The sequence below is a fragment of the Chelon labrosus genome (assembly GCF_963514085.1).
Source record: "Chelon labrosus genome assembly, chromosome: 1".
In the NCBI taxonomy this organism is placed as follows: domain Eukaryota; kingdom Metazoa; phylum Chordata; class Actinopteri; order Mugiliformes; family Mugilidae; genus Chelon; species Chelon labrosus.
In genome coordinates, this window is record NC_140337.1 from 13,197,969 (window position 1) to 13,219,807 (window position 21,839).

The 21,839-nt window shown below is 40.3% G+C and overlaps 1 protein-coding gene across 1 annotated transcript in view; it reads right to left on the reverse strand.

Annotated features, from left to right (window-relative positions):
- Nucleotides 1–21,839, reverse strand: part of LOC311490318 (ELAV-like protein 2) — a 147,548-nt gene that overhangs the window by 19,161 nt on the left and 106,548 nt on the right. Inside the window, exons 3-4 of the mRNA XM_084547748.1 lie at nucleotides 12,488–13,046; nucleotides 11,674–11,734 (exon numbers count right to left, since the gene is read on the reverse strand). The gene's annotated coding sequence lies outside the window, so the exon portion shown is untranslated. The remainder of the gene's footprint in view (nucleotides 1–11,673; nucleotides 11,735–12,487; nucleotides 13,047–21,839) is intronic.

Consider the following 21,839-nt stretch of genomic DNA (forward strand, 5'->3'; position numbering starts at 1 on the left):
AGACGATATGCTCATCCTATTGTTTCCAGATATTTGACAGACTGGAACCCATGTGTAAAATGCAGCGATGCACAGATTGTTTCACGGTCCATATGATAATACAGTTTACAGTAGCAGCCTTACTAAACGGCTTCCCATTTCATAATAACTGAGCTTACTGACGAACTTGTTCTTTCTTGATTCATCACAACTGTTGCTCTGGTTTTACAAGCCCATTATCAGATTTGTCTGGCACATAATTTGGACCCCACCCATCTCCCTCCCTCCCCCTCAAAAACAAAAATCTTCATCCTTGTGTTTATCTTATAGACATCTGTTTTATTTTAGACTAAAAAAATAAGATTAAAAAATGATAAATGGCAGTGTCTTACAAAAAAAAAATGTGCTCCACTGATTAAATTAATAATTTCTTAATAGTGGAACTGTGAGAATGAATGCCAGTGTCTCATATTTTCTACAGAGGAAGAAGCGTTGAAGCCAGCATGTCTTGCATGTTGTGCAAGACATCTGTGGGTTCATATTTTCATTAATTTATGAAATACATCCAGCCTTACTGTACCGTTTTCAGGCTCCTGCATGTACTCTACATAATCTGCAGTGCCAGTGTTGCACTGCATAACTGCAAACACATGAGTCATTAGATTCACTCGCATGAACCTACACCAAGGTCAAAACCTGCAGTGACTACATAACCAAAGCAAAAATAGAAATTACAGCCATACAGCAGCAGATTTTGGCGTTTGGCATGGTACTCTCACTGCAAGTGTCAGAAAATGGCAGCAATCTTTGCATTTCTTTTACAATCCTTTTGTTTTTATGCCTCTACATATTCTTATAAGCATTACCAATAACACATTAGTATCACAAGTCATCATGAGCCACATCATTTCACCTGGGCGCCTGTTATTTCATGTGTAAAGGCTCTAAATTGATCCAGAATATTAACCCTACCACAATACATATTAATGCGGTGATATAGAAATATGACAGTACAATAGGCCACCATTATTCTCACACACAGGAAACCTGAGCATAGGAGCATTTCCTATGACTCCTGAGTGAAGATGTGTAAAATTTGCTCCATATGAAGAATACCGAGTGCAGTAGTGGTGCGTAAATTATCTTGGTGCACAGTTCAATGCTGCAGACACTCCTCTCATTGCACTCAAGGACTAGCAGGTATAAATTAACGCAATTTTTTTTTCTTTAACTCAAATTCTACTCTAGACCGCAACGTCGTAAATGTAAATATATCACTATGGTTTTATATTTCAAGGGAAAAGGCAACGGATTGTGTTCCACTTTTATGGCGTATATAGGACAAAAAAAACAAGACAATTTCAATGATTATACGTCGTTACGGCCATACACTAGAACAGGCTGAAGGATTCTGGCCAATTGCTAGATTAAGGTCCCCAACACCACTTGTCCTACGGAGCATATGAAGATTTGCCATCAGTTTTCTGCTTCAAATGATTAAATCACTAATTGTGGCGAGTACAGTCAACTCTGACACCATACACACTGCAGGCTTTCAAGCTGCAGAAGGCTGAGGTTTTGAACTTCCCAGGTCAACTAAAATCCCCTTCTGCTCTCCCCATCTGTTATTTGTGAACCAGCTTGTGACTGCAAGACATTTTTTTGCATCTTTGCTAACATTACAGAGAGGGCACAAGGACAGCATTTAAAAAAAAAAAAAAAAAAAAAAAAGAGGCAAACATTAGGGATATTCAGCCAGAAGTGTCTTTTCTAAGCAGTTATCTGCTCCACAAGCAGCCTCTCCAATGTGTACATTGCGGAGAGAAAAGCAGGCCAAAAGAGAACATATTGTTGTTGAAAAAATACCGACTTACTTCAATCTCTATTTCACATGTTTCACCTTTTATTCCAAGCACAAACACTGGCTATTGCCCCATTTGAGATGGTGCCACAAGGCAGAAATATTTCATTAGATAAACACTTGGATCAGGAAGCTTGGCAAGACACCTCCTCCCAAAAAATTTCCGTGTGCAGCCAGCCAGCAGCCTCCTCTTAGTGCAGAGCGTCGTGTTCCCCTGGAGGCTTTGCCCCACACTTTTCATCAGAAACAAGGCCCAGATAAAGGACACGAGGTTTGTATCGGTTTTTCTTGTTTTCCCATCACTGCCGAGATAAACCCATCCACAATTTTACCCCACTACTGAAGGTGTGTCGTGTTTAGTTATTGGTACTTTCAGATTCGACAGCCTTCTTGCGAGGGGGAGGAAAAGCTCCACACACACAAACACACACACACAGTGCTGTTTTAAAGGAAATTCAGTGTAGAGAGCACAGCATTTTTTCCAGGGAGTCAAAAAATGCAGCAGTGACAAACCATAGCTGATTAGCTAGCTTGCAAAACTAGCAAAAAAATAAATATCTTATCTGAAATGATGGTTGTCAGGGACAGGGGTATGTTAACATTATACTACAAAGGAAAAATAATGGGGTCGCTGTTCAATGTGCTAGCAATATATATCACAGACTTGTTGGCAACGCTTGAATAAGAGTATTTAAAACAACAGCATCTTTTCTGAATTATGTTTTTATAAAATGTTTCACATCACAGCTGCAGAATTACAATACACCTCTACATCGACCTGGAGTCTAATTGAAAGAAAATTACTAACTTACCAACTACTACTACTACTGGCCTTTCCACAAGAAAAGCAACCTAAAACTATCGTCACAACTTCTCATTAATTTGGCTGTTCAATGAATAAACATGTCGCCTACAATCAAGAATAAGAAAGCCCTTTCTAAAGATCTAAAGAAAAAATATTCCAGCTGATGACAGAAGTCACCACTTGAGGACACTGACTGGTGTATTAGTTTCAATGTACAGCACCTTCATTCTTGATGGTACTGCATTCCACATGAGTCAGCTTGTTTATTATTTATTTATTTTAAAAAACCTCCATTCCTGAAGACAGCCATTCCCACTTGATCTGCTCCGGGCAACACGACATTCATTACGGGAACTGCGGTAGAATAAAGCTTCAACGTTTAGCCAATGTCCTCATCGACCACAGAACTTCTTTAACTTAAACCTGAAGGCAACATTGAGATGAGCGTGTACCGATGTGACACTGAGCACTTAGAGCGAGGAGGCACGAATCTCTGCTACGAGCTCCTCGGAGGATTAAATTGACCAAGTATGCGTGACACGCTGCAGAGTAAAGAAGTCCAGAGTGCACACACTGACATGCACAACCTGTCCTTGAAAACTAAAAGCCCACAAGTAACGGTTCAAAATATCCCAGCTGAAAACACAGATGTGACCCATCTGCCCACCCACTAAAGGTAAATGCTAGAACATAACAATGCTTCAAAAAAATAAAGGTTCGGACTTCATGTACCTTGCAGAGAAAAGTAAGGTGTAACGTCATGGCTCCCTAGTGACGTGAAAACGACGAGAATAGGTATTAGTTAAGACATTACATTTCGAGAGGGGCGGGTACCGATATATTTTCAAATGATATAGGATGAGACAATATTGATTGTTCATATCAACACAGCTTGATGTTTTCTTCTCAAAAGTGGTGCATCTCTCTGTCACACACCCAACTCTACATCAGCAAGAAAACCTGCTAAACAAATTTGCTTAAGTTCTCACTGTTGCCTTCTTAGCGATTGTTATGACCCCTTGAGCCACTTTTTTTTTTTCCCTTCCCTCCCAAAAAGGCATCTAGGGACAAACATAATGACTTCAGACAACCCTTAACTGCTTTCCATGGAATACAGTAGCCAGTACTGCCCTGCAAGCAAGTGCAAGGTTTTACATTTCGGGCCGACACCTCTGGGTCTACGTGGTTCACTGACAGAAGCCTATTCAGTTGACTGCACTCCAGCTGACAGGAAAAAAATGAATGAGTTGCATTATCTCAAATCATTTTACGTGTGAATATATCCAAAAATCAAAGTGTTAACTTTAACTTAGGTGTATAATGACTTTGTCAGACAGAGCTGTAGTCATAAAAATTTAGGATTTTAGCAGCACAGCGGCTCAGAAATGGCTTGAAAGTGACTGATGGGTAGTCTTGATGGACCAGGTTTCAGTCACCATTTCATACTAATTTCCTTGTCTGGTAAATGTTAAACAGGTAGTGAAATACAGTGTATGTGAGCAGAGTAGAAGAGAAGCAAAATGTAAAGGTCTAACACAAGGCAGAATGACAACATGCTACGCTAAATGCTACATAAACCAAAGGAAACTCTGTCTGCATGTGTGCGTTTTCTCATATGTAGGCTTCTACTAACAACTGAACATTTAACCCACTAGAAAATACTAAGACACGTATTTCGTCTATGAGCCTGAAAACACAACAACCTGATTTTGAGTCAATATCGCTCTGCTCCAATCATCTTCTGGGCCACACATGTGCTCTGCATCATGTGAGGGCAAAACTACCCCAGGTCTAAGTTGTGCAGCTCTGCAGTCCACATCTCAAGTTTCACTGCATCTTTGCTCTACCAGCAAGTCAGCTTTCATTGCAGATTAACATTTAAACATGAGCAAAAAAAAAAAAAAAAAAATCCATATCTATATAAATGTACTCTTGAATTCTTTGATGAAGTTTGTCCTGATGGTGCAAAGCTACAGTGTGTAGTAGAGAACGGAGTAGTTATGCAGCAGTTCCTCCGTGCCAGCCAGAGCATGTCAGAATAATACTGGAAAGTGATGCAATTCGGAGTTATAATTGGCAGCGAGCCTCCGAAGAAGAAATGCACGATTTCTCATCGCCAATTCAGGAAAAAAAGGAATAATCCAGAAGTGTTGCTAGAAGAAAAAAATTCTACTGAAATTTTCAGCTGGGTAGTTTGTATTGCTTGAGAGACTGGAACACATGTTCATCAATATTGACTTTTTCTGATATCTTGACAAGGATTTTATTCCTTCTAGCTTGAGTGCGTCATGGCTTCTGATTCTTCACATTTTCTGATAAATATAAAGTATAGAAAAGGGATATCTTAAGAAATGAATAGCCAATTCTTGCAGTTGTTTAATATATAGTCTTTACAAATTATTTTATGTTAATTAAGAGCCACTGCTGAGTACTAAATTGTAAATCATGCCAAGGCTGACATTTAATAGTGCTAACAGTGGACTTTAAAATAGTACTGAGAATGAAACCTACTAGACACTGACGTTTCCACCACTAAAAACAAAAAACGTGAATTCCTTCAAAATAGAAAAAGCTGAGTGTACAGCAAAACTGGCCTTATAATTACATGCCGATACACATGGCCCCCAAAAAATGTCTGGAAATAACACAAAACAAACCACAAATATGAAACTAAAATATGTTTAAAATGCTGGAAAGTAACACTGGCTCATTTTTCAGCCTCTTAAGTGTCTCAGCTCTTAGAATAGACGTCCAATGATGAACCTGGTAGATTTCCCAATTTAAAAAACAAAATACATTTATTTAAATAAATCCAATATACTAATTTAATATTATATGAATAAGTGTTGTAAATATTTAGACAGTACTAGGCATATTTGCACCTCTCATCATGTGCTTACACACCAGTGCTAACTACACAAATCTATACATAACACCTATTCAGAGCATGACATGGTAATCTATAAAAGCCACTGCGCTGCTGTGACAGGGGTTCAAGGGCGATGCATTGCTGGCCTCCAGTAATGAGCCACACATGCAGAGGGAGGGCCACCCTGTGGCCGACAGACAATAAAGGGTCGCATGAAAACAGCCCTGTGCTACATCCACAGAGCCAAGACTAGCTCAACTGCAGGGGGGGGGGAGTAGAGGGCGAGAACACGAAGAGAAGAAAGGGGGATGGGATGGACATTTAAGAAGGACAAAGGGAGCAAAACTGCTTTTGTGCTAAAGCCACCCACTGTATAGTAACCCAGTTCTGACAGCAGCACACATTGCTGCACAGAGAACGGTGATGTGTGGCCTTTGGAAGTTCACTCGCTGTCCTGCATTTTAGTCACTCTGTCAGCAGCCTTTATTTAGAAAGGCAAACATGTGGGCTCAATAATACATAAAGACAACCGCTCTTATCTTGTCCTTCTCAGGAGCACAGAGGTTGTTGAAACTGTGGACGCCGCACGAACGGAGAGGAAGAAAAACGCCTAAAAGCAGCACATATCCATTACCTGCTTTTGATGAGCTCTGCAGTGACACTTCATTTGAATTAAGATCTCTTGTGCTTCTCAACATTACTGATATTAAAAGGAAAATTATGTGCCATCACTACTTATCCAACAGTGCTCTCAAAATCAAATACCAAGGCACCAAATAAAACTCAGGATGATTCAGGCACCGTCTAATAAATATTAAATCTTTTTTCTTCCACATAAGGATGCTATATTTAAACAGTACTACAATTAATCAGGCGAACTGACAAAAGGGCCACATTTCATCCGCATATCCAGACCGTTAACCACACTTCTACAAACTTATACATCACGTTGAAGCTAAGGAAAGACCGCCGCTCGAGACAAGACGAGATAAAAACAAAAATACATTTGCTTCCCCCTACATCCACTGATGTTTGCAACCTCTTGGTAAATTGACTGGTCATGCCTTTCGCTGCTGACACCATGACATGCAAGCAATTCAACTGATGACAAACTACAACTCCTGTGACTTCTGCAGATTCACTCAATCAATATTCAAGGACAGGTGTGACAATCATATCCACACAAGAAAAGAAGCACAAAAACACCCACAGACTACTTGGATGCACTTTCCCAAACAAATCCATCTTTCTTGACGATTATTAACTTGAATAATGGCACCAACTCGCCATGAGATCAAGCCAATTTTAATTACCATAAAATTAAAAAAACTAATAATTTTTGCCCCATTTTAATACTTTTTGAAATGTGCTGTCGCTTTAAAGTAAAAATTTATTAAAAAAATTATTAAAAATATTACCCTACTATATTTAAATAATAAAAATAAAGCTGCCTTCCGGTAAGGAGTCTCTAATTAGCTGAACCTACAACCTGATGTGGTTTAAGAGGGGGGAGAGTGGGGAGCCTCCATGTTTGATTGGCTAATCTGCGGCACCTGTGCAAGCTGCGAGCAAAACTACGCAACAAAACTCCCATCAAGTAAAACCTAAATTAAATTCGAGTAAATTCTGCCCGAACGAGAATACTCCTAAAACTCAAAGCGCTAAATGCTAAAACTGTGTGTAGCATTTAATGTCTGCTATTTCAGCGTTGGCGTCGGTGGTAGTTTAGCCGACCGTGGTTTGGACAACTTCCAGCAGCCAGCGTTAGCTAACAGCTACCGGCAAAAAAGATGGCTTCCTTGCGGGGCTGCGGCGTTTAATTTTTGGCTAATTTCGCCAATATATCGCCGTAGTTGCGGGTTAGCTACAACCCGAATTGTGCTCTACGCTCACCACTACAAAAAGTATGAATTTGGTCCGTTTTAAGTTATCCAACACCAAGCTACAACATATCACGTTAGAATTTACACATTCTCCTATGGAGTTCTGCAAGCACGATGTCCAAGGTGTACTAGCTCCCGTTTGACCTTGCTAGCTACCTCAACTTCTTAAAACGCCCTTTTTTTTTTTTGCATGCCTGCACTTTTATACACAATTGATGCTGGCACTTCATATTTTAACACTGTTCCTTTGAGATGGCTTACCTTGAAGTGTCGAATCGCCGTTGCGGGTATTTATTGAGGTAAAGTCAGCAGAAATCTTAACTTTTGGTCGCAGTCTTTGCGCTGCAGAATAGGGGCGGTGGCGGGAACGCGGGCACGCTAAGTAAACTAATCACCCCATTGGCCAATCAGCGGAGACCCCCCCTTCCCCCAAGTCTCTACCCCGGAAATGGGCTAATAACTAATTGATTTGCTGCAGGTGCACTGCTGCTTACTGTTAAGTAACGTGAGTGATGCTCGGAGCGGTGTAAAGGAAAAAAAACACACAACTATGCAATAGCTCCCAAAAGCTGCGTCAGCGTGCCACCGGGGTCCCAACAGGGCGATCAGGGAAATCCAGCCAATTTACTTTAATCTGATCCGCTGCGATTTCAATATAAAAAGCCTTTGTTTCTATTCTAGATTCTCGCCACATCCACTGTTACTTTTGCGCCAGACATGTGTAGTCATAGATGGGCTGGGAGAAGGCGAGGTGTAACCAAAACGGGGACGCTGACAAGTGCTTAGGCGTGAGAAAGGTCGGGATCTAAATCTGCAGTGTTGTTGTTTTTTTTTTTTTAAAGAACAGAAAGAGCAACTGTGTACACTTTCCAAATTAAACCTGCACGGAAATCCAGAAATAGCATTAGAAATATGCCTGTGATAGCAGAACTTCATCCAGCAACTCCAAGTAGCACAACACGCAGTCTGCACTTAACCTACATAGAATTACTCCTTTCTGAGCTACAGCCAAATTGTCTATTTTACAATTTAAACTGATCCAAGTTAAAATCACATTAGTAAAAAAACACGTCTATATTCTAAATAACATGCAAGTTTTGCTATGTTAACAGCTTGAATATGGATGTTTTGATTTCTGCATGTTATTTAACCACTAATGTGAGATTTTGCATATAAAAAAGGTGCCACTAGTGTAATATTTCCAACAATTTTTTTCCCTTTAGATGCGGCAAAATAAGCGGATGCGGATCCCACGTTTCAGCACTCCACTAAGGCCTGTATTTCTACACATACAGCGATCATGCGTCCGTCCATGTCTGGAAAAAAAAAAAAAAATTGAGCACATGTGCGGAGATAGCCTGCTGTAAGTCCCTCGTATGCCAATTCAGAGTTGGGGAAAAATCATCCGCCAGTGGAAAACATGAATGCATCACGGCCACTTTTCAACCCCATCGCGTCTGCATGCAATAAGATAAGCCCGAGACATACAGTGACTGCACGATCTGCTCCGCACACTGTCCTCAAAGAAAGAAGAGCTAGGATATCGACTCTGGAAAAATAAAAAAATAAAAAATAAAAAAAAATGTTTCAGCTGGAATGAGCAAATGTGTAAAAAATATCTTACCGTTTCTATAAATGAAAGTTAGGGACGTCCTTAGGCAAACAATCTCTGAATGAAACACCTGGCCAATAGCTCGTAAAATGATGAATTCCGCTTTCTTTAGTTCAAACTTGGAAACATAAAAAGCCAACACAAACAAGATAAAATGAGGAAATGAAATATTTATTAAATCAAAACACAGAAATGAGTTCCTTTCAGCAGATGCATGGAAACAAAAGGGAAAAAAGAACAGAAGAAATAAAAGGAATCAAATAATTAAAAAAGCCGGCTTCTGCCTGTCTCGCTCTTTACAGGTGCGCCACACAAATACGCGACATCACTGAGTGGAAACCAAGGCAAGGAGGAGGTTGTCTTTAAAAGGAAGATAGTCCTGCCGGCAAATATATAGGGCCGTATCACAGCATGCCTATACCTCTCCGCACTCTCCGTTTCATCCATTCAACCTACACATGAACATGCATTGGACGCGGAAGTATACCCAGAGTAGCTCCGACCACCGCTTATGCACACAGGAGCCCTTCAACGCTATTGGCTCTAACGCTGTCCTCCAGATCACAAGATGCCATTCGTCCTCGCCCCAGTCAGTCAAAGCCACCGATCAGTTTATTTATTTATTTTTCCTAAATATGGCATTTGAAGTCAAACATCGCCTTCGCCGAGACACGGGCAGTGCAGCAGGAGGAGCAACACCACAGGTTCACAGTATATTCATTTTTTTTTTTTTTTTTTTTACCCCTTTTACCCCACAGATTTGTTTTACATCACACCATCATCCAAGAAAAGGGAAAATATCTAGCGGTGCGTGTTGCGTTCACGTGTTGGGGATGCTTTTCTACTTGGAGGCTTTATTCCACGTCAGTCCTCACAAAGACAATAACATTCCCCTATAGGAAGGCAGCATCACTCCCCATTGTTGTCTGTTTATTTACTTTCCTGCATAATCCTCTCTCCTCTGTCTGCGCCATTTCCTCACATCGTCATTTGTCAAGATATCTGAAATCAGCGCCTGTATTTTTATTTATTTATTTATTTATTTTTTTGCTGCGTTCTTGGCACCGCTGAAGCGTCTCCCTGCATTCAGCAGGTTTCAGCACCACGGACAGCGCAGCCCTCCAACGCTACACAACGAGCGCTGCCTACACGCTCCCACCTGTCTGCCTCGTCCACAGACCTCCAGTCAGCGGTCAGCCCCCAGTATACTCCACCTATGGCTTTGAAACAAAGATGGGCGTTAATCTGGGCACCCCCCCCCCCCCCCCCCCCCGACACTACAGCCGAAAGCTAATACTACAGCAGCTAACCCATGCATAATCTTTTGTCAACTCTAGGAAGGTGGCACTGGTGTTTCAAACACAGCAGCACGGTAAAATTAAAAACCTTCAACACAGCAGGACCTGCAGAGAACCGATTTTTTTTCTTTTTAAATAAACCCATAAATATATTCAGATGCATACTTTTCTCACTTCTCGAGCCTTACACCACGGTAGCTATGATTAAAACACTCAGCTAATTGAAAATTCACATAAAAAGTTTCAAAAAAGTTCAAACCTGCGTCACAAACTGCTGCAACCGTTGTCTATTTTAAATGGTTTACAAACAATACATCTCAATTCACAGGTGCAGGCCCCAGGATGTAGGGTAAACACAATAAATGAATCTCTCTGGATCTCTGTTGTGAGTGTGTTCCACGTTCCTGCGTTAACGCTTGAGTACACGAAACAGGCCGGGGTTCTGGAACGTTGCTAACGCTTAAGTCGCCAACATTCCACAATGGAAGGCTGGAAAAAAAACAAAAAAAAAAACATAACAATACGTTAGACCCACTGCTACTTTTATAGGATGTGGAGCAAAAACAAAAAAATAAAAGTTGAGTGTAAATGATCTCATGATCATAATTGATCTTTAAAAAACAACAAACTTATGTGCAAACCTGTATGTACAGTACACACACTCATTTGCCAGTTCATTAGGTACACTAGTTAAACCTAATGCACTCTAATATAACAGTCCTGTATCATATCTTAGCTTCATGATGGTTGTGGTATTCAGTATTTGTTTACAATAACAGAGATTTAACTCTGTTTTCACTTTGGAGGCTTTGTAGAACCATTGAACTGTATTGTGTTGTACCAATGCATTTCTATAATTCTGATGACACAGTTTTAGTCGGCGGGCTAGGCTAAATAACAGATCCAGTTAAACAGCACCACAAACTACATCCTCCAGAATGACCATACAGTTGAATTACAGCCTTTCTGACTCTGATTCTGCATTAACACAACAAAATAACAGTCACAAAGGGGGATTTAGTGTCAGACAGTTATATTAGAATGCATATGTTGTCACTATTGTACCTAATGTTTTGGCAAGTGAGTGTAAGTGCTTCTAATTAGAAGATACATTTCTAATAAGAAATACATTTACAGCTGTTCTTCGGCTTTCAAGTGACACTTTTTTTAAATCAGGAAGTCACTTCCACGCATTGAATTGAACTTGTTGTTCTGACACAAGGGGGATTTACATAAATCTTATTTCCAAGTGTTCAATCCAAACGGAGGAGTGATCCAAGTAATCCAGGTGATACAATATCTGTAGGTGTCAGCAAATAGCAACCGAGTTTGCCTTCGGCGTAGTACTCCAGGAAGAGCTACTCACAGCTGGTAGATAGATTAAAGATGTCTGATGGTGGTCTGACAGCGGCGGTGACAGCTCTGAACTTAAATAAAAGAGAAAATATAAATATTTTAGCGAGCATAAAACAACACAGTTTATCAATTTTCTTTTGGTATTTGTAGCTGCCAAAAAGTGCACCAACAATGATCGTAAGTCAGGCGCGTGCCATTGAACATAAAAAAGTAGTAGTTTCCTGTTCCAGTGTTGGATGTGGGCCGTACATCTTGATGACAATGACGTTTCTGGCTTTTGTGACCACAAATATCAATTAGATCATTAGCATTTAGATAGCATATAAGAAATCTTAAAGCGAAAGGGAACATGGACCTATCGGCCCCCTCCTTTTTTATAAAAAAATGGTGATTTGTGAAAGTGTATCTCAAAAGAATGTCAGGAAGACTTACCAGGCAGGCAGACTGTATTTAAAAGATCAGACACAAGGAGGGGTCAGTGAATTGGGATAAATCAAAGAAGCAGAACGACGTCTTCTGCGTTTCCGGTAATAGAATTTGGCAGTGAAAATATGGAGGCAGCAAATTAAAACCTGACTACGTGGCGGCTAATCGTTTCTTGTCACACAAACAAGTCAACTCTTTTCACTTCAGGTACAGCTGGGCTCCATCTTAAAGCCTGACTCACATCGAATTAAATATCCAGACATTGTCGCAGTCTAGCAGCCCGTGATTTTTGGCGAGGGGTTGAACAAACACTCACTGAACGCAGGCGTATTAAATATTATGCTACTCGGGAGAATTCCCTGCGTGGCAGCCAAGGCAACAATCATTAGCAAATCTACCAGACTCCTGTAGCTTTGGTCCAGCGCTATCTTCCTGTCAGGCCCTCACAGCATGCTCCTGGCCAACCACACTATACCCAGGGAGCAGTCAGAAATCTTGATTCCACTAAGGAGAAGGAGAAGCACAACACAGAGTGGGAGAGAGGACATTTTTGACTTTGCTAGTTAGCAACATCCCCTGGGTGATCGAATGAAACACATTAAAAATCATGCAACTTTTAAGAACAATCTGAGGCTAATGATTGTCCAAGAGGCCTTAATGCTCCTCATAGTGTTGGACCAGCTAACATTTCCTCCTCTGCCTGTAGTGCTGACATCTGCACGGTTAGCAAAACGCTGAGACGGTGGTTAGCACGTTGCCAAGTGTTCAGCCAGCAGCTCTTAGCTATTAGCTCGTATCCACGTTGCCAGCAGTAGCAGGAGCTCTTGTTTTGTAAGCTGGCAACCATCTTTGTTGCTTGCATCAACTGAGCTTCCTGGTCACAAAGAAACCTGCCAAGGGGGGGGCGTGGCAAGCCATTTCCTGAATGTGCAAGGGGGCGTGGCCTTAAAGGAACACCTGCAAGAAGAAGAAGAAAGAAATACAGTCCACATCCTGAAACATTTTTACTTTCTGCTGCCTTTATTTTGAGATGAAAAAAGACCACAATCAAAGCAAGAAGTGAATAAATACTGAATAGCACTGAAGGGATTCTGAATACAATATTCACAGTTCTTAGCGGCCTTAAAGTAAAAGGTGGCAAACAAGATTCATCAGGGGACTCCTTACTGTGAAGCACTATAACTCTAATGGAGAGAAAGCGCCGCCGTCCCCAACCCGAACCAGGGATCAGATATAGTCATCTATATTTCAGGGCCACAAATGTGAACAAATGTGGAATACGTACTCCCCTCAGGAGGAACGCCGGCCGGTGATGGGGTCATTAACCTGATCCATCTTTGTAATGTGGACACCAAGGTCTCAAAGCGTTTGAGGAGAAAGGACTGGGAAGCTTGTTGTGGGTTAATAATTAGACACTGACTCTGGGTGACTACATATCTTTGTGGTCTGTACCTACTCTGACAATGCACCACCCACATGCTATACTAATTTCAGAAATAAAATAACATGTTTTCATTACATTCATGATAAAATATGACCTAACAATTGTTCTGTAACTGTAAGTGAGTGAGTTTAACGTGCGATTACTTCAGTAAAATGTTAAAATATTTGTCCACCACTGTAGTCTTTAAGGGAAAATGCACATAATTGATCCAAATGAGAGCAAACAGTAGGATTTTTGGCTCCAAACCTCATGGAAAGAGTTTTTTTTAATCCTATTTTGTTCTTTCTCTGCTTGCTTTTTTTTCTGACACCGCTAAGGAAGGCGAAAGTAATGCCCTTGTACAAATCATAAAATATCCCCACTTCCTTTCCATCTGGATCCTCTCATCTCGCCCCCTGTTCATCGATAATCTGTATGACTGATCCGCTGGGCCCCACCTCCTGCTATTAAGTGTCAAGGGTGAGCGCTCCTGACCTCCACACCCTCCCCGCACGCGCCCGGCCGGCATTTTATCACACGCAGGCGTTCCCACTCTCCGATAGATTCCAGCAAAAGTGTCGATAGCGTTTCCTTTGAGACATTAACGGCCCCTGGGCTGGAGCCTCTTGTATGACAATGGTCCCAGTGTTGCACGGAGGTGATTATTAATGCTCCCTGCTGGGAGTGGACAAAATTGCATCGAGATGAGCCCAGAGAAAGACTGCCAAAGAGGGTAATAAGCAAAAACTGCTCTAAAAGATCTCTTTGAATGTGCCTTTTTTCCTCTTTTAGCAAAAAGATTGCTATGATCAGAAAGAAGCGTTGAGGCAGAATGCTAAATGAGATAGTACAGATTTCTATGAACTGGCCTGTCTAAAGTGGAGCTATTTCCAAGGACTTTTTGAATCCTACATTTATTTTTATTAAAATAAAACAGCCATTGCGCCCTTATTTGCTTCAACTCATATCTCTCCTCTTACGTCATCATTCATTTAATTTGTGACTGGAATGTGAAATCTGAGTTCTTGACCAAGGACCTAAACATGCATCAGATTACAGAGCAGTCTTTCCAGGTTTCAGAGATAACCAGCACTGGAAGAAGTATTATAATGGAAAATACCAACTAGATCATAACAATAGATTATATTATATACTATATATGTATCCTGAACCATCAGTGTTTAAGCAGCATGGTAAAGTTGCTGGAGGTGGAGCTACTTTGAACCACTTTACAGTATTAAATACAGAGACGGGAGATGTTGTAAACCTTAGGGGGTCAATGGGGCAGGAAATAACAAATCTGTTTTCAATATTCTTCATCTAATCTTTGACTTTTTTTTTTTGTTTGGTGTGATACTGGATAACTTCAGGATTTATTGAACTGAAAACAGTTTCAAAAAAGTTTGGAAGGGAAAAAACAACTATCTGGTGGAGCTCTTAACTCACAGAAATCTGAAATATGTCCACAACTACAACTACTATCCGTTGAAATACACATCATATTTGAATACAGATGTAGTGTTTTTCCAGGGTTGAGTTTGCCTGACTACTTAAGAGGTATAATGTGGCATAAATGGAAATGATCACATACGTGAAAATTATACTTAAATACTCTATTCAGCTGCATTGAACCGCTGGAGATAATGTTGCACATTCAGTTTCAAGATAAACGGAGCTATGCATTAGTGCATACATGTCCAACTATAGCAGCGACAAGAAACAAGAGAGCATCAGTGTACCTTAGTCCAATCAATGAATGAAGACATAAGAAGCTAATCTTAAATACAAGACCTGTGCAAAAAAAATAAATTAAAAACAAAATCCACATCGGCAAATCCACAATCCATATTTGAGGAAATAAACATATCCCTTAAAGATACTTAAAGATTCTGTGGAGCACTAAATACATTTATTGACCCTGCAGAAAATGACAAACGAGGGAAAACTGAACCGAACTGTGGTTTTGTTTCCTACGCGACCCATGAATCAGGGGTCAGCCCAGTCACGGCGCTACGCTTCTAAATGACTCGCTAATCCCGTTCCTATCAGCGGTTAGTAATTCTGTTACCCCAGTGCCTTGTGGACGACCACATGCGGATGGAAAACATTTAACCGCTTCTCGCTGACCTTGAAGGTTTAAAAATAACCCCGTTAACCAATTTTGTGTCAAGTTGTACCAAACAGAAAAGAACGACTATTAATATTTGAGGCAAAAGGAGGGATAACCAGAATGGAGACCTTAAGAAAATCTGTGAAAATCTGTAGATACCTTCAAGTAGTCTTACCAAACACTGATAGAAGCACGTAGTGTTATAAGCAATTATATATTTAAAAAAAACAAAAGTATAATAGTTCCAGCTGGTGAACACTGAAGGTATGAGCATTAAAAAAGACAGAAAGAACATCATCTCTCTGATGAACGCAATCACTCAATGTCTTTAGCTCTTGTGATCCTAATGGCATTCTGTCATGTAACTTGCTTTAAGCCAGAAGAGAAAAAAAAAAAAAAGTCTTAGTGGGTCTGAGAGCACTTCCACTTCTGAATATTTCCCTGTGGTATTTGAGCCTGACGCTTGTGCATGATGTCACCGATTGCGGACCATCCAATATGGGCCCTGCTGGGAAGCTTGCGCTCCCACTGTGGCTGTTATGGGCTATGTAATGTAAGATGAGGTGATGTCACTGCAAGAGCGCCAGAGAGACAAAGATGGCAGAGTGACACAGTAGCACATAATACAGAATGTATGTGGTACGGGGGGAATGGGGTTTACTGAATATGAATTATTTGGTGTATTGTAAGGCAAGACAGTACGGAGGAATAGAGTCAGATTTATAAAAATAGGTGTTAACAGTTGACACTTATGTTAACACAAATATGATTGAGGCTTTATTTGGGTAATCCTTTTTTCATGTTGTATGTCTTTGTATATGTAAAATCTGACTTTTTATTTTATCATATTATATTATACATCGATCAGCCACAACATTAAAACCACTGACAGGAGAAGTGAATAACATTGACCATCTTGTGATAATTCAATATTCTGCTGGGAAACTTTTTTTTTACCTACCATTTATGTGGATGTTACTTAGACATGTAGCACCCATCTAGACCAGACGAGACAACCCCCACCCCATAGCAATGACACTCCTTGATGGCAGCAGCCATCCCCAGCAGGATGCAGCCTGACACAGGCACACACACAAAAACAGTTTAGGAACAACTAAAAAAACATGAAGAACAGCACAAGGTGTTGATCTGGCCTCCAAACTGATCAGGTATCTGTGGGATGATCCACAGAGGCCCCTCCCGTCAACCCATAGGACCCAAAGGCTAACAACACCAACAACATTCTGTTGCCAGACACCACAGGACACCCTCAGAAGGACCATGTCCATTCTCTGATGAGTCACAACTGTTTTGGAGGCACAAGGGAGACCTACACAATATTAGGAAGGTAGTCATAATGTTATGCTTAGTCAGTTTATACAGTACATCACCATGAAACTAGTTGATAAATTAAGGCCATCCCTTTACGCTACCTACGTGAGACTTTATTTCCAGAGCCTTAGATGAAACCAAGTTAAAAATTCTTGTTTTATTTTGGATACCTCTTTGTATAACTACATAAATATTTTACATCAGAATCAGAATCAGAAAAGACTTTTTTGCCAAGCATGTTTGTAGATACAAGGAATTTGCTTTGGTGTTGTTGCACGCATTACGCATAAAATAAAATAAAATAGAATAAAATAAAATAAAATAAAATAAAGAAACTTGGCTCTCAAATATACAAAAATACAAAAAATATATACACAGTATATATATATATATATATATATACACACACAGTATATATATATGCAGTGTTTTGCAAAATAAAATCCAAACAAATTCCTCTGTAAACATGCTGCTATTTTCAATTTTTAGGGGAGGAAAAAAAAAGTTGGATTAAAACAGGACAGTTTGATGTATGTAAGATGCACAGAAGTGGAAATTTCTCGGGTTAGAATATGAGAAATAAAAACAAATTTTGCAAAAACGACCATTAAGGGATGCATTTTAAAATTACATTTTGGAAAGCTGTTTACGGTTTGGAGAAAAATATCTTAATAAATGCAGTTAATGGGTATTTCGGATTTTGTTTTTTGCACTAGTCGGAAAGAAGACATGTTATTGAAGCAAAAATAACATCAACTGTGACATAACTGATGTCCTTATAGGTCAAATATCTCCAGTACCTTGTCAAACATTTTGACTGGAAGCCAATAACAGCTGAAGGCGTTCTGTGATGAATACAAATTAGTACTGTGGTCTTTTTTTTTCTTTTTTTTTTTCCTTTTTGGTACAATCACGACAAATCCATGCGTGCAGTCAAATGAAATATTCTGATGGAAGGAACTGAAACTTTATTGGAACACAATTTTTTCCCGTCAACCGTAGTCACTTTGTCTACTGAACAAAAAAAAACAAACACTTTTATTGAAAAGCAGCTCTGGCGTGATAAAAAAGAAAAAGCCCTTAAAGCAACAAAAACCAAATAAAACCTGAAAACAATTTCTTTCATCTCGATCCTCGGGGAAATACTGCTCGCGGTAGAAGGGAGCGAGGTTTCGGTCGGATCTCTGGGAAAATAGGCCATGAAATCTCAATTAGACGTGTCAAGATCCTGGGAAATTTCAATGCTTTTTTTTTTTTTCTCAACTCACCTACTTGTCTCAGGGAGACACTGACACTGAGGGGCGCTTGACCACCCGGTGCCTCATTCTCCCCCTGAAATAGCCTGGTCTAAACAGTCTGATTGGAGAGCGGGATGGACAGCGCGGGCCTATCTCTTTCAGAGGGGTGGGGTGCGGAGGATGAAGGTGAGCAGGTGCAGCGGGGAGACGGCGATCGATTTGGTTGTCCACGGATAAAATAAGAAATCAGGGGGTTTTTATGTGGCACCGCTCCCTGGCAAATCTTTGCAGAGTCCAGGAGATTAGAAAGTAAATTTCCCAGAAAACAAACAAAGGGCATCATTAAACACTGACTCCAGACTGCTCACACTTTGTCTCTTAAGTGCAATTTGATCCTCGCCTCCCTTTGAAATCCAAACGTCTGAGAAGAAGTGGGAGTTTCTGAGCTCTCGTCTGATTGAAAGCCAATTGTCTGCGCCTTCAGCCTCTGGCACAAGTCTTCACACAAGTAAGACACAGACTTTTCTGAAAGTGAGCTCTTTGATTAGCAGGAACTTCTTCTTCTCTGTGTCTCCAGTATTTGTTATGTATAAGGCCTATAAGGCATCCTCATCGTGATATTAGAACAGAAACGCTTTTGCAAGTTGTTCCTTAATGACACAGGCTTGTGTTGTTTCATCAAGAGCATCATAGTGCACTGAACACTGGAGACACAGGGGTAAAACTCTAACCGGCGGAAAGTTAATCATGAGCTAATTTGTTTTAGATTACTGCATTTCTTTAAGCTCATTAAACAATTCTTTGCCAGTGCTCGAATGAATAGCACAATCCTTTAAAAGGCTGTTTATTCACAGCTTCCAACCTGGCAGACAAAACACGGGTCAATTTACAATCTGTGTTTTTAAAACTCATGTTTTACTCGCCAGCATACGGCGCAGCCAGCCCTCGTGTCGTTTTACCCACCAATCAATTACAATAAGAAAAATCAATCTGGGGAAAATGAGGGGGCACGTCGGAGCGCGGAGGGTGTTTCAGTTTGACTTTACTGGGCCTTAAAAGCATGAAAACGCCATCCGACCGCAGCCACGCGCTTGATTAGGTTCGGTTTCTGTCTGCCAAAATCTATTTTAACCTTCGCCCGCTATTGTTGAGGCGCTTTGACCGTTGCCATGTGAAAGCCTTGGTCTGCCGCTTCAAAATGTCAGCTCTTCAGAAACAAACAAACAAAAAGACAGTGGTTCAAAAATACAGAAAAGGAAAGAAATGAATCAAAGTTTTCTGAAAGAGCCTGGCAGTGAAAGGTAACTAAATATATTTTGTATTATACTTTGATACGGTATTGTGCATAATTTGTGGGTGTGGTCGTCTCAGGTCACTCATGATTGACCTCTTTATGCATTTTTGTTTTAACTACGTATGAGTCAGACAGGTATTGCCAAGATGGCAGAACCTGTGGATCATCCCACAGATACTTGATCAGCTTGGGATCTAGTGAATTTGGAGGCCAGGTCAACACCTTGTGCTGTTCTTCATGTTTTTTTTTTAGTTGTTCCTAAAGCATTTTGTGTGTGTGTGCCTGTGTCAGGCTGCATCCTGCTGGGGATGGCTGCTGCCATCGAGGAGTGTCATTGCTATGGGGTGGGGGTGCCTGGTCTGGTCTAGGTGGGTGCTACATGTCTAAGTAACATCCACAAAAATGCCAGTCAGTGGTGATTAATCTGTTCACTGATTGGCTAATTCAGGGGTTTGAACAATTGCTTGGGCAAATCATGGCAGCAATGACAAGAAGTCGGTGCAGAGGACAGATAATCGGCACATCACTTCCTCCCATCTAGGACATTGGGGGTAAAAACAAAACAAAACTAAACAAAACAAAAAAAAACTCTGCCTGTCCAGAACCTAAAACATCATTCATAACCCAACCAACTCCCAACATGGACTGTTCTCCCTGCTAGACTCTGGGAAGAGGTTTTGCAGCCTCTGGAGCAACTCCACCCCACAGGTCCTCAGACTCCTTAACACAAAATGTTCTTTTTTTGTTCTTAGCTTTTTTTTTTTTTTCCTCCTGACTGTGTAAAGCTGCTTGTGTGAGTCAGCAAAACGAAATTTCAATCTAATGTGCACTGCTGGTGAATAGCTTTAAATGACAATAACAAAATCTAAGTCTGCGTCTTCATAGTTTAGTTTTCCAAAGCGACTAATGGAGAACAAACAGATGAATCAATGTGTTAGTGAGGATGCTATAATGATCTAACAGGCAAGATTATGGGGGATATTTTCTGTTCTACTATCACTTTCTCTGAGTTTCAGTTTTACTTGTAATGTAGTATTTTACAGTGCAGTATCACTACTTTTATGAAAGTAAAAGGTCAGAATACTCCGTTCACTACTTACAGGACAACGTCACAGAATCGTTGACGTGGCAACGGTGTCACTTCAAGGCGGTCCAAGCTGAACAGTCACCAGTTCTCACAATGCATTCTTTTCTTAGAGGAAGACTTTTACTTACGTATTACTTTGAAAAGCCTCTTCTTATTTCTCAAGGTGTCCACGACCTTCTAGTCCAAAAGTGCCACATAACTGCAATTTATTATGCATTAGACAAATCAAGAGTCAGCAAGGACTTCGCTGGGCTAAACATGAAGGGCCAACATTTTTCTCAAATTAAAGAAAGGATTTCATTAGGAGGCAAAGAGCGAGGGATAGATGTTACACATTCGGGTCAAACAAACAAGAGATGGGAAGATTAATTATTCAGTCGTGGCAGTTTGCTGAGGTAATAGCTTCTCCGCCCTGATGAATTTAACTAAAGAGAAACATGTTGAGTCCTATTCTGGTTCACCATCTGAGGAATGATTTAGCTCTGCAGTGTCACCTTTGTGCATCATACAGTTAATTGCTTCCATCCATAGAAATATTTGTACAAATTAGACCGCCCAGGTTTACTGGGAAGATGAATTAAGCATGTATCTCATTCATTATTACAAAGGGATTTATTGGGATGTGACTGGTAGCACATACATAGAGGACAAAGAGAACTGCCTCATTCATTTGCTTTGGTCCAAGGCCTTGAACAGAGTCCCCTATATTCACATCAGTTTATTCACAGTCAGAATAAATATATCTGTTTTCAATTGATGTTAAACTGTAACCAACTGGAAGAGAGATAAGAGACATGGTTTTCTCCGTCCACTTATCTTTTCTCTATTCAGCTCCATTTATTTAGTTACAAAACACAAAAATGAGTTTAGTTTGTCCTGAAGCCTTTTAAAAAAATAAACTGGTGTCCATTCTGAACATGTCCTCAAAATATGAGGTATAACTTACTGTTCAGGCTGATATTTGAGTACTCTCAGTATAGGATCAGATTGAACATAGAAACACATTTTAGAAGCGTTACGATTGCATGTAACATCAATGTAAATGTATTTTGTAACCTAGGAAATGACAATTAACTCCCAGAGTGTTGAAACTGAAAAATACACACATGTCTTTTGGTTATACATCCACAGAAAGAAAAAATAGGGAAGCTACATTAAAAAAAACACGCATTAGCTAGCTGTAAGTTAGCTAGCTGTGAGTTAGCTAGTTGTGAATTAGCTAGTTGGCTACTTTTCTGGAATACTGCCACCAAAACAACACCCTAC